The sequence below is a fragment of the Eschscholzia californica genome, unplaced genomic scaffold (genome assembly GCF_041429995.1).
Source record: "Eschscholzia californica isolate CP2 unplaced genomic scaffold, dmEscCali1.0.p SCAF_2, whole genome shotgun sequence".
Classification (NCBI taxonomy): Eukaryota; Viridiplantae; Streptophyta; class Magnoliopsida; order Ranunculales; family Papaveraceae; genus Eschscholzia; species Eschscholzia californica.
In genome coordinates this window covers 62,925,936-62,938,999 of record NW_028238309.1, presented here as the reverse complement: position 1 = coordinate 62,938,999, position 13,064 = coordinate 62,925,936, and positions in this window count along the sequence as shown.

Sequence of the window (13,064 nt, the reverse complement as noted above, 5' to 3'; positions counted from 1 at the left end):
AAACTAGCCACAAAGTAAGGGGCAAAAAAGAAATAACTCAAAAGAATATGTTTGGGAGATTAATATTAAAACTTCGCATAAACTTTGCCAACAAATGATAACTGGATTGTTAGTGCATGCATTCCAAAATCTTCCAAGTACTGAGTTCGATTTCCAGCAGAATTATTAGTTTAAAATTTACATTTTTATTATAAGATTCTCAAAAGAAACCATTAGGATAGCAAAAGAAAATTAGAGAAAAACTATAACAAAAAAGAATAGAAATAAAATAAAAACAACGAATCTACTCGGAACTAGACTTTAGGTTTTTCCAACGGCTAATTAAAGAAACTAGAAGCTTCACTACCCCGAAGGGATCGTGGTCTCTCTGGGAGACCATCTCTTGAACTAGCCTGTTAGGCCAGCCCAATTGGAGGGTGGATTCACAAGTTTTTGAATTTGAAAGCCCAACCACAATTTTATTGCATTTACCCTAAAATTGTAGATGGAGTCCAGCATCTCTTCTTTATTTAGGGCTCCTCTCATCCGTGTTTCCAAAATTTTAGTTGGGTTTTAAGTACTATGTGATAAGAAAACTCAAAGCCCATGATAATTGATAACTAGTTCCAACTTTATTTAAGCATATCGAGCACACTGACTTCTCGGATTTTGAAGGGATGCATACCGTCCGACTACAATCTCATGTGTTGGTAAGTCATAAATGGAGGGAACTTTTTGCCGATTAGATCAAGGGTGAACGAGGGCGAGAAAGAAAGAGCAAGATCATGAAAGCTAAAGAGTGAGAGAGAGGTTGACAACATAGAGAACCTGGCATGGACCTTTCACCTTGAATGTCAGTAGTAGAAGTTATGGGTTTGGAATTTACTAAGTTTGAGTAGTTTGCCTATAATTGTGTGGTTTTAGTAAAACTTGTTGGGCACTGCTAAAGGCACCACGAGAAAGTACAATAAGCGGATGACTCTATTAGCACCTAACTTATTTTCGAAGTTAAATCGACTTTTGAGCAAAACTGCACTCAATTAGTCCATCTTCTTTTCCGCACCCATCATCTTCCTCCATTTTTCTTCTATTTCTTGTTGACACTAATACCTTTGTGTTTTGAGTCGATTTACATGAATGGAGAATTAGATAAGAGAGAAACCGTGAGAGTGGAGAAAATTGAAGGTGAGTGGAGAAAATTAAGGGTGAGGGTAGTTATCTCCCGCACTTATTTTCAATGGCTAACATTATACTTCCTAAACTTATGTCTAAAGGTTTAGATTGTAGAACTATATGTGCCCCGAGTCCCCGACCATGTTATACCCTTGTATTTCACTTATTGGGTTCTTCTCCCCCGAAAAAATTTGTCCGTCCCTGTAAACCAAATCTCCTAAATACTACAACCACAAATTCAGTTTTTGAACTCAAGACTTTCCAATAAACAAGATAATCAAAGGAGACCACCCTCACCAACATAATAAGTCACCCCCACGCCCCACCACTTGGCCAGTGCCGTCCCATCTTAAGAGAAGATGGTATTGTAAAGATCCACATGAGATGAACCGGATATAGTTGATATACATTGATGCAGAAAGAGACTGGGAGAAAAAAATGATAAAGGTGTTATTCGTATTCGTTTATGGGTCAAGGTAAACGACAATGTATTGGTATTCTAGTGCGACCACTTATAGATCACAAGTGCGACCTTGTGTCACTTATACTTATATGTCACAAGTGACTCTATGTCACTTGTGTGTGTGTATATATATCACTTCTATACGTAAAAGAATGACACACATATAAACGAAGCAATTTGCAAACAACAATAATGAAATATTTTCCAGTTTTGCATTGGAGATGCTCTAAATGTAGTAAAATGTGAGGATGTGAGATTCGTTATTAGTCATCGGCCTTGTATCATCCAACAATGACAAAGTACCCTCTTAGACATTTTTATTTTATCACCTAAAAATGAGAATCTTAATTTAGTCTTGACACTCATAACTAATGAATATTTCTTCTAATTTTGGGTTGGAGATGCTCTTAAGGTAGTGAAATACAAAGGATTTGAAAGAATCTTTAAGATAAGAGTTGCTAAGCTTATCTATCAAAAGAAGTACACTTATGCGTTCAATTTTGGACCCCCAATTATCGAGTTAAATACCAATTAAAATTTCAAAATTACAACAAAAGACATTGACAAATTCTACATTCGAATAGTCATTGTAGTACATTGGTTCAATCACTCAGTCTCTCTATACCTCTTAGTGTCGGCCGCTATGGTGCCATTTATAAAGATGTTGATTTCGAAGATCCGATTAGATAATGGTATCTAACCTTTATATCATCAACACAAAATGTGACAAAATCCCTTTACCGACCAAAATAACAAGACAAAATGGAATTATCGTTTTAGGCAAATGCAAGTCTTTTGAAGCCAAAGAGAACTACAAACAAGTGGATTAAAGGGGGTGTACAAAATATTCCTCCACAATCACCATATATTCTTGAGTGGCATTTGCCTTCATTTTGTGGGTAACAAAAATTTTTATTTGTTGAATTTCTACCTTTACAAAGTTTTGTGGAAGTTTTGATTCATAAGTGCTTACGATATCTTCATGATCAGATACTTTCTTCAATTGTCATTTAACAGTCTTAACCATTTTAAATCTAAAATACAAACTCTACTATAGACATCGGGTTAGATAGTCAAACTACAAGCATATAAATTAGGGTTAATTCTGTTTTGGCCTCCATTTTTTGACCAACTCACTGTTTTGCCCCCATAAGTGTGACAGTTAGATTTGGTCACCAAAAAAAAAAAAAAAATTAACTTTCTCCGGAAATACTCTTGGGGGCCAAAATGAGATTAATTGTCAAAAACTTTAAACACTAAAGCCACCTTATATCTTCTTTTTTCTCTTCCATTTTCATCACCTCTCTCCTCCAGTTCATCTCTGTCACCACCTTCTCCGATGAAGGTCGTCAGCCGACCAAAATTTTCGACGACCTACAAAATAATTTTTTTTTCTTTTTTCTCTTTCTTCTTCTTCTTCTTTCTTCTCCTTCTCCTCCTCCTCCTCCTCTTCCTCCTCCTCCTCTTCCTCTTCCTCCTCCTCCTCCTCCTCCTCCTCCTCCTTCTTCTTCTCCTCCTCCTCTTCTTCTTTCTTCTTCTTCTTCTTCTTTCTTCTCCTTCTTATCCTTCTCTATATCTCTGGCGACCAGACCTTTGAAGTCTGTGGTTTCCAGACCTTGATCAGACCTTCAACGAAAATGCTGGTTTCCTTCGCCAGAGATATAGAGAAAGAGATAGAGAGTAGAAAGAAGAGAGAGAGATAGAGAGAGAGAGAGAGAGAGAGAGAAGAAGAAGAAGAAGAAAAAGGAAAAAGAAGACAGAGGAAAGAAGAAGAAAGATAAATAATAAGGAAAAAAATATATTTTTTTAAAGGTTTGAAGGTCGCGGGAAATTTGGTTCGTTCAGGGACCCTCGTCGGATAAGATGATGAGGTGGCGAGAGAGATGAGGTGAAGGAGAGAGAGAGAGAGAGGGGGAGAGATGAGGTGACTTTAATGTTTTAAAGTTTTTGCAATTAATTTTATTTGGCCAGCGCTTTGGGGAAAGCTAAATAGTTTCCGGGGTGTGAAGACTTGGTCAAAAATTGGTCAATTTTGTTTGACAATTTTATTTTGTAAATTGTCAGGGGGGAAAATAAAAAATCTCTACCTCACCTCATCATCTTCACCGGCGAAGGTCGCCGGCCGGTCAATTTTCCGGCCGGCGACCTTCAAACATTAAAAAAAAAATATTTCTCTCTCCTGTCTCTCTCTCTAAAAAAAAAAAACTTTTTTTTTTTAAGACCTAGATCTGGTCTTCACGAACAGACCTAGATCTGGCCTGTTCTTCACGAACAGACCATATCTAGGTCTTAACACAAATTTTTTTTTTTAAGAGAGAGAGAGGAGAGAGAATTTTTTTTTTTAATGTTTGAAGGTAGCCGGCCGGAAAATTGATCGGCCGGCGACCTTCGTCGGTGAAGATGATGAGGTGGCAGAGATAGAAGATGAGATGGAGGAGAGAGGTGAGGTGGAGAGTTTTTTATTTTATTTTGAAACATATTCCCCGTAAAATATGTTTCTCCGGAAAATTTTCAAAATTTTGCATATTCCCTTTAAAATTTTACACCCCGGAAACTATTTAGCTTTCCCCAAAGCACTGGCCTTTTATTTTGGTCTCTAAGGGTAATTCTTGAACTGTTTTTTTCCTCAAAGACCAAATCGAATTGTCAGACGTTGTAGAGGACAAAACAGAGAATTGGGAGCCAAAAAGGAATTAGCCTATAAGTAACACTAGACAGTTAGACACAAATTAATCTGTAGTTGTGTGTACTCGGTAACTCTTGTATTCATATTGATACCAATAATTTAATTCTTTTTTGTGGTTTGTAATTTGAAAACTTAAAATTTGGAGTAATAAGAAAGCTGGCCTAATCCTGAATAATGCTTGAAAAATAAATTCATTTCGTAAGAGTATAATTTTACTTACGATCGAATTCATCCCTACTATAATTCCGCCCCAAATCAACATGAAAAACACTGCTTTTAAATAACTTCAAAAATTAAACTTGAGAAATGTTACATCATCACCGGTCAGCTAACTTATCAAATTATCATTTTAATCTTGTATAAAGTTAAGAAGATCATTAACTCCTATAATGGAAACTTTTATTAGGAAGGGCTCTACTAACATCTCAATCAATAAAAAATGTGTACTATCTGTGAAAAGGTTGTACCTTTGAATGATGAACACACTCGGGTATACCCAAGTGGAGATGAAGTTTAGCTTGTCTCGGTTGAGAGCCGAGAGGAAGAGAGATGTCACTCTCGGGTATAGCAACCGAGAGGTGTTGCTCTCGGGTATAACAGCCGAGAGAGATTGGTTGACAACTCTCGGGTGAAACCGAGAGTGATGTTATGGCTTCTCGGTTATAACCGAGAGTGAAGGATGAAGCTCTCGGTTATAGCCGAGAGAGGTTGATGATGTTCTTGATTGAAGATCGAAAGATGATGATGGCGAGTTGTTGATTGTGTGAGAGAGAGAGATAGGTAAATACCTTGGTTTTATTAACACTACAACTTGTATATTACATTATGCATGGATCTCTTTATATAGTTTTACATTGGAGAAGTTTTAGAAATATAAAACTCTCTAAACTCTATCTAATACAACAATCCTAATAGCACTAGGACTCCTAATAATACTAGGAATCCTTTTCCTAACTATAGACTAATCCACTCGGTTTAGCCGAGTGGAGTAGACTTCTAACACTCCCCCTCAAGTTAGAGCGGGAATGGAAGTAACGCCTAACTTGCCAATAATGTTCTTGAACGGTTCTGCCCCAAGTGGCTTTGTGAAGATATCCGCTAACTGATTATCTGAACTGGTGAAGCGCGTGGCAATGACGTTGTCTTTGATCTTTTCACGAACGATGTGGCAATCTATCTCAATGTGTTTGGTACGTTCGTGGAAGACGGGGTTGTCAGCAATGTGGAGAGCAGCCCGATTATCACAGTAAACTGTCATCGGGTCAGAGTGATCAATTCCAAAGTCAAGTAATAAATACTTGAGCCATTGTAATTCACATGTAAGAATGGCTAAAGCTCGATATTCTGCTTCTGCCGAAGATTTGGCAACTGTAGGTTGTTTCTTTGATTTCCAGGAAAGGGGACTGGACCCAATCATTGTAAAATATCCTGTAGTTGATCTACGGGTTGAAGGACAACCAGCCCAATCTGAATCACAGTATCCTGTAATGTGGAGAGAGCTGTTTGCGGATAAGAAGACTCCTTTATCAAGTGTTCCTTTCAAGTATCGTAGTACGCGATGAGCAGCGTCTAGGTGTACTTGACTGGGTGTTTGCATGAATTGACTGAGGTTATTTACTGCAAAAGTTATGTCCGGTCTTGTGACCGTTAGATAAAGTAGTCGACCAATGAGACGACGGTAAATTGACGGATCGGCCAATGGTATCCCGTCGGTTGGAGAGAGTCGGAGTTTTTGTTCCATAGGGAACTCCGAAGGACGTGCAGCGGTTAGTCCAGAATCTTTTAGAATGTCAAGTGCATATTTTCGTTGACATAGAAATATGCCTTGAGAAGAGCGAGATACTTCAATTCCGAGGAAGTATTGTAGGCGGCCCAAATCTTTTAAGGAGAATGCCTTGTTAAGAAATATTTTCAACTGTGAAATAGCATGATCATTATTTCCCGTGATAATTATGTCGTCTACGTAGACGAGGACATAGATTTGAGTGGAGTGAGATCTAAAAGTAAAAAGAGAATAGTCACTTTTAGACTGAGAAAAGCCCCGTTCGATGAGAACGGAGGAAAATTTTGAAAACCATTGTCGAGAGGCCTGTTTGAGGCCATAGAGAGATTTATGGAGACGACATACTTTAGACTCCCCCTGAGATGAAAAACCGGGGGGTAATTTCATGTAAACTTCTTCATGAAGGTCGCCTTGAAGAAAGGCGTTATTGACATCCAATTGATGGAGAGTCCACCCTTTAATGGCGGCGAGAGAGAGAAGGACACGAACAGTAACTAGTTTAGCGACTGGAGCAAAAGTGTCATTGTAATCTAATCCTTCGATTTGGGTGTAGCCTTTGGCTACCAATCGTGCTTTATAGCGTTCAATGGAGCCATCGGATTTGAATTTGATTTTGTATACCCATTTACAACCGATGGGTTTCTTGCCAGGTGGTAAACTTGTAATTGTCCAAGTATTATTTTCTTCTAAGGCCGAAATTTCTTTGGCCATGGCTTCTTTCCAATGAGAGGACTTCATTGCCTGAGTGAAAGAGGTTGGTTCGGTTGTCGTTAAAACCGAAGAGAGAAATTGTTGATGAGAAGTGGAAAACGAGTTGATTGAGAAGTAATTTTCAAGTGGATACTTGATTAAACTCGTGTGGGAACATACATAGTCCGCAAGGTGAGCTGGTGGCCGGCGATCCCTTTTGGGTCGACCGGAGTTCTCGTCGGCCGTATCTGAAGCGGGAGCGACGGTCGGTGATGGAGACGACGAGGAGGCGTCGGAAGGCACCGATGATGAAGGCGCTCCCGGATCAGGGAGCTCTTCGGTGGACTCTGCAGGCACCCCCGAAGGAGGGGTGGTCTGTAGAGAACCCGAAGGAGAACTAGCAGGGGTGTCTGTAGGCACCCCTGTTTCGTCATCCTGTCCAGATTCGACAGGAACAGCAGCTTCATCCGAGCTGCTGTTCGTCGTCTGGACAGTGTCCTTAGGGACGTTGACCGGAAAGTCGAAAGTTCCATTGTCATCAATGGACAGATGTGGCGTCGGGTAATGAGAGGACGGTGCTACCGGAGGAGAAGATGACATCGGAAACCGAGTCTCTACAAACGTTACATCTCGTGAAATAAAAATTCGTTTTGTCGAGATGTCGTAAATACGATATCCTTTCTGTCCATTAGGATAACCAAGAAATATACCGGCGGAAGAGCGGGCATCCATCTTTGTTTTGACCAAAGGAATTCGGGCAAAACAAAGGCAACCAAACACACGAAGGTGGGAAAGATTTGGAGGAGATCCAAGTATGATTTCATGAGGAGACTTACCTTTTAGGTTAGGTGTTGGTAATTTGTTTATCAAATAAACGGCCGTTAACACACATTCCCCCCAAAAAAGGAGAGGAAGATTCGCTTGAAGGCGTATGGAACGGGCCACTTCAAGAATGTGGCGGTGTTTTCGTTCAACCACCCCGTTTTGTTGAGGTGTGTAAGTACAACTACGTTGGTGTACGATTCCTTTATCAATGAACCAATTTTGTAAATATGTATTCATGAATTCGGATCCATTGTCCGATCTTAAGGTTTTGATTTTGCAATTGAATTGCGTGGAGACATAATCAAAAAAACTAGTGATGAATTTGCTAGCACTAGATTTGGAATCCATAAGAAAAATCCAAGTACAACGTGAAAAATCGTCGACGAGGGTTAAAAAATATCTACATCCGGAGGTGGATGGGACCGGAAAAGGTCCCCATACATCCGCATGGACCAACTCAAATATATGAGAGGAAGAAGAAGTACTAAGTGGAAAGGGTAGCCTAGTTTGTTTAGAAAGTGGACAAACATCGCACGGTACTTTATTAGATAAAAACTTAAGATTCAAACATGGAAGTTTAGAATTAAAAAATTGAAAACGACTAAAAGATGGATGTCCCAAACGGGAATGCCATAAAAGAAAAGACTCTTGACTAGAACTATCTAAACTTGAAACCGAAAGGATGGGACGCTCCGTGCGAAGGAAGTAAAGATCATCATGAAGACTACCATGCCCAATCTCCGTCCTCGTTGTTCGGTCCTGAAAAACACACAAATTGCGGTCAAATAGGACGGTACAACGAAGTGATTTAGATATTTGAGAAATAGATAAGAGATTAAATTGAAAAGATGGAATATGAAGCACATCTTGTAAATAAAATTTATTTGTGAAATAAATTGTACCAATATGATCAACCTTGATTCGGGAACCATCCGGTAATCGAACATAGAAATCCGGTGGTGCAAGGGAATAAGAAGAAAATCGAGAAAGATTTGAACAAATATGCTTAGCGGCTCCCGAATCAATGACCCAAGGAGGATGATAAGAGGAAGAATACGTACCCGTTAAGTTGACAAGAGGATCCTTGTTGGTGCCATTAGAATTAGTAGATGTGGGCTGTTGAGATCGTTCCAAGAGAGCAAGGACGTTTTGGTATTGTTCATTGGTTAATGAAGTTGCTGTAGGCACCCCCATACTTTGATCTAGAACCGAGTTGGCCCTAGGGTCTTCTCGATTGCGATTTCGATTGCGTTGACCATAATTGGGTGGATAACCATGTATCTTATAGCATGAGGTAACATCATGACCGTGAATCTTGCAATTGTCACAAAAGGGTCGAGGTCTTTTTGTGCGTTGCCTTTCCGAACCGTTGTAACGGTTTTGATTATATTCATTATTACCAACGGCAAGGGCAGCGTTGTTGGAGTCGTTATGCATAGGAGTAATGAGATTTTGTTGAACCTCTTCTTGTTTAATAAGGGAATGAATACGTAAGATTGATGGGAAGGGTTCAATCAATAAGATTTGACTCCGAATTGATGAGAATCGGTCATTAAGACCTTGAAGAAATTCCATAGCTCTATCTTGGTTGGTTCTTTCAACCAAGGAGCGACCATGACCACATATACAAGGCTCGGTGATTAGCAAGGAATTAAGTTCATCTTGAAGAGCCTTGAGATGTGTGAAGTACGTAGAAACGTCTAAATTCTCTTGTTTGAGACAAGAAATAGCTCTCTTTAATTGAAAGATTTTAGGAGCATTGGTTTGATGAAATCTATCAAAGAGATTCTTCCATATATCGGATGCCGTCTCATCATATAAGATGGATGATCGAAGCGGTGGGTCTACCGAATTAATAAGCCAACTAGAAACGAGATCGTTACATCGTCCCCATTGTTCTAATTCATTAGGATCGGTGGGTTTAACGATGCTTCCATCTACGAAACCTAGTTTACCTTTTGCCCTTAAAGCTTTTGACATTCCTCGAGACCATGAGGAGTAATTATCACCGGTTAGAAGTGGTGTAATAAGAATAGTAGTAGGAGAATCCGAATGGTGAACATCAAACGGCCCACTATTGACATTAGTGTGAATTTGAGAAGTTTCCGAAGTTTCGGGAGTAGTCATGATTCAAAAAAAAAAATTGAAGGCTCTTATACCATGTGAAAAGGTTGTACCTTTGAATGATGAACACACTCGGGTATACCCAAGTGGAGATGAAGTTTAGCTTGTCTCGGTTGAGAGCCGAGAGGAAGAGAGATGTCACTCTCGGGTATAGCAACCGAGAGGTGTTGCTCTCGGGTATAACAGCCGAGAGAGATTGGTTGACAACTCTCGGGTGAAACCGAGAGTGATGTTATGGCTTCTCGGTTATAACCGAGAGTGAAGGATGAAGCTCTCGGTTATAGCCGAGAGAGGTTGATGATGTTCTTGATTGAAGATCGAAAGATGATGATGGCGAGTTGTTGATTGTGTGAGAGAGAGAGATAGGTAAATACCTTGGTTTTATTAACACTACAACTTGTATATTACATTATGCATGGATCTCTTTATATAGTTTTACATTGGAGAAGTTTTAGAAATATAAAACTCTCTAAACTCTATCTAATACAACAATCCTAATAGCACTAGGACTCCTAATAATACTAGGAATCCTTTTCCTAACTATAGACTAATCCACTCGGTTTAGCCGAGTGGAGTAGACTTCTAACACTATCTTCCTAACTTTTTCTTTAGGCCCCATTAATTATTTCGAATTATCATTTCAAATGTACCTTCGTGTTTATGGGTTTTTATAATTGTGGAATTTCTAGATTACTTGCATAAACATAAGGTCCATAACATTGAAGTACATAGGTTTCCTTCTTTTCTATAAATAAATGTAAAGACCCGAATAACACCTGTAAGTCTATAACGCAAATATCTTCGAAGTTCACTCAAATGCATTATTGTCCACACACACTCATAGTCCATAGACGGGTGGGGGCTGCTGGGCTCGTTGAGTTTTGTGGCTCGACTCTGAAGTTGTTGTTTGTTCAAACAACTATTTTTTCGATAATTCCACCAACTTAAACGAGCCAATTACTAATCTAAACAAAGTTGTGCAGTAGCACAGTTGGTGAAGAACGTGAATTTCCATCTTGTTGTCAACAACCCTTGGTTCGAGCGGTAAGAGGTATCCATCCTAGAGGCCAAGGGTTCGAAACACGCTAAACAATTCAATTTTTTTTTTACAAATGTGAGACCAATAATTATAGTTGGACAAATAGTATGATGGTTTCCTAGGAAATGTGACTTATTACAAAGCTCTAAGAAAAAATCCACTATTTGGTAAAATTGACATACGCTTTTGTCACCAATAAAAGAGCTGATATTTGTAACGACATGAGTTGGTGATATTTGTAACGACATGAGTTGGAGGACTATTCGTAAATTCTCAATAATGGTGGAGTAAGAAAGAAATGACATAACTAGTGAAAACTCTAGATCAAGTAAAGAAATCCGACTTGTCACTTTCAGTAGGTTCATGCAAAATGGACTTTATCATTTTCACTTTTATCAATTTCAATTACCATATCATTAGTTTTTACTATTTGATTGAACTAATTAAAAGTATTTAATATTTTAATTGAACACCCAACCTACAAAAGAATAAAAGATAGGGTTAAACCCCAATTAGACGGTAATTATAAGGCCCAAAATGGGAAGGTTAAAGAGAATCAGGCCCAATACTAAATAATAATGAGGAAAAAACCCAGTAGGTAAAAATACAATTTTACCCTCCAAAATGAAATTTTCCGCTCAAATCAACGTCAAAAACAATTTTGAACAATTCTTGGTTTGCTCTCAACAATTTTTTAAATTTCTGAACAAAACTTAGTTTGTCTCAACAATTTGTAAATTTCTGAACAAATTCGTTTTTGCTTATACATTGTTTTGCCAAAATATTTCGCATTTTTTTCTTTTGCATTTCACATAGACAAACTGACACAAACATTATGGCTACAACATTTTTCGATTTGTCTTGTGAAAAAATAAATGGTTTCTGCATTTTTTGTTTTGCTTTCGACATAAATATTAAGACTAAAGCATTTTTATTTGTCCTTTACAAAAATTAAAATGTTATGCATATTATCCTTCGTATTTAACAATCCGTTAACGAACAAATAATATTTTGACTAATACATTATATATGTTGTTAAGAACATAATTATATATGTCGCCAACATTTTATCATAAGTCGGGACAGTATAATAGATATTGTCAACATTTTATAACAACACAATGATATATATGTTGTCCACATATAAGGGTAAAAATGAAATTATGAAAAAAATATGTTGTCTTGTTAACAGCATAATTACATGTGTTGTCAACATTTTGAAAAATGTTCAAAAAATGAGTTTTTTTAGCATTATTATTTTTGAGTGGGTTTTTTTCCTATTAGGGTCTAGATTTTTGGGTTTTTCACTCATTCTTTCTTAGTAATTATTAGGGGTTGGAAAGAAATTCTAAATGGAATCTACTTCTTTTTTTTTTTTTTTGGGTTTTCATGTATTAATTATAAAAAGCTAGCTTGCAAATGGACATGTCTCAGTGGTTTCCATTCCCTTCTTAGGTTTCTAAGGTCTGTTCGAGCTTCTCCGATGCAAAACCCGCAAAAAAAAATCTAATTGTCTCTTGTATCACGTCTTACCAGGTGCTATCTCCTAGACTTAATTATTGAGATCCTCTTTCAAAAGGCATCTTGAATTCATTTAAAAATAAGTGTTCAAAGAGAATCTCAAGTATTGATTTTTTTTCTCGAGACATCTTAAATTAAATGTCGTCACATTATCTCCAGACCATGAGTTTTATATTGAAGAAAGTTTTTTTTTTTTACAACTCTAAAATCTTAGCTGCCACTTCGAGTTTTTCATATTGAGTCTCATTGGAATCTGGAGATGCTCTTAGTCGAAGTAGTTTATCTCCAAGATATATCTTATGTAATTATGGGTACTAAACAAAATAAGGGTTAATTCCGTTTTGCACCTTAATTTGTGAATAACTCATCATTTTGGCCCTTATAAGTATCTGAACTTTTTATTTGGCCCGTAATTGTGTCCGGAAGTTCGATTTGGTCCGTAAGGGAAGAATGAGGGGTTGGATTCCTAAAATTTGAATTCACGACCTATCCCCTACAACATTGAGTTTGTTCTTAAAGCACTCGGTCTAGTAGTGACCTCATATTTGAATTTGGAAGCCCAACACAAACTTTTGGAGCTTGCTCTTATATTTGGGTTGGTTTTTCACCATAGCACCATTCAAGACCTTTTTCCGCTAACAACCCTTGGTTGGAGTGTTAAGAGGTATAATCTTCCACCTTAGAGGTAAAGGGTTCGAAGCACACGGCCACACGCTAAACTATTAAAAAAAACACTGTTTTCTCTCTCTAAAATAAACTACTGTTTCTCTTCGAAAACTTT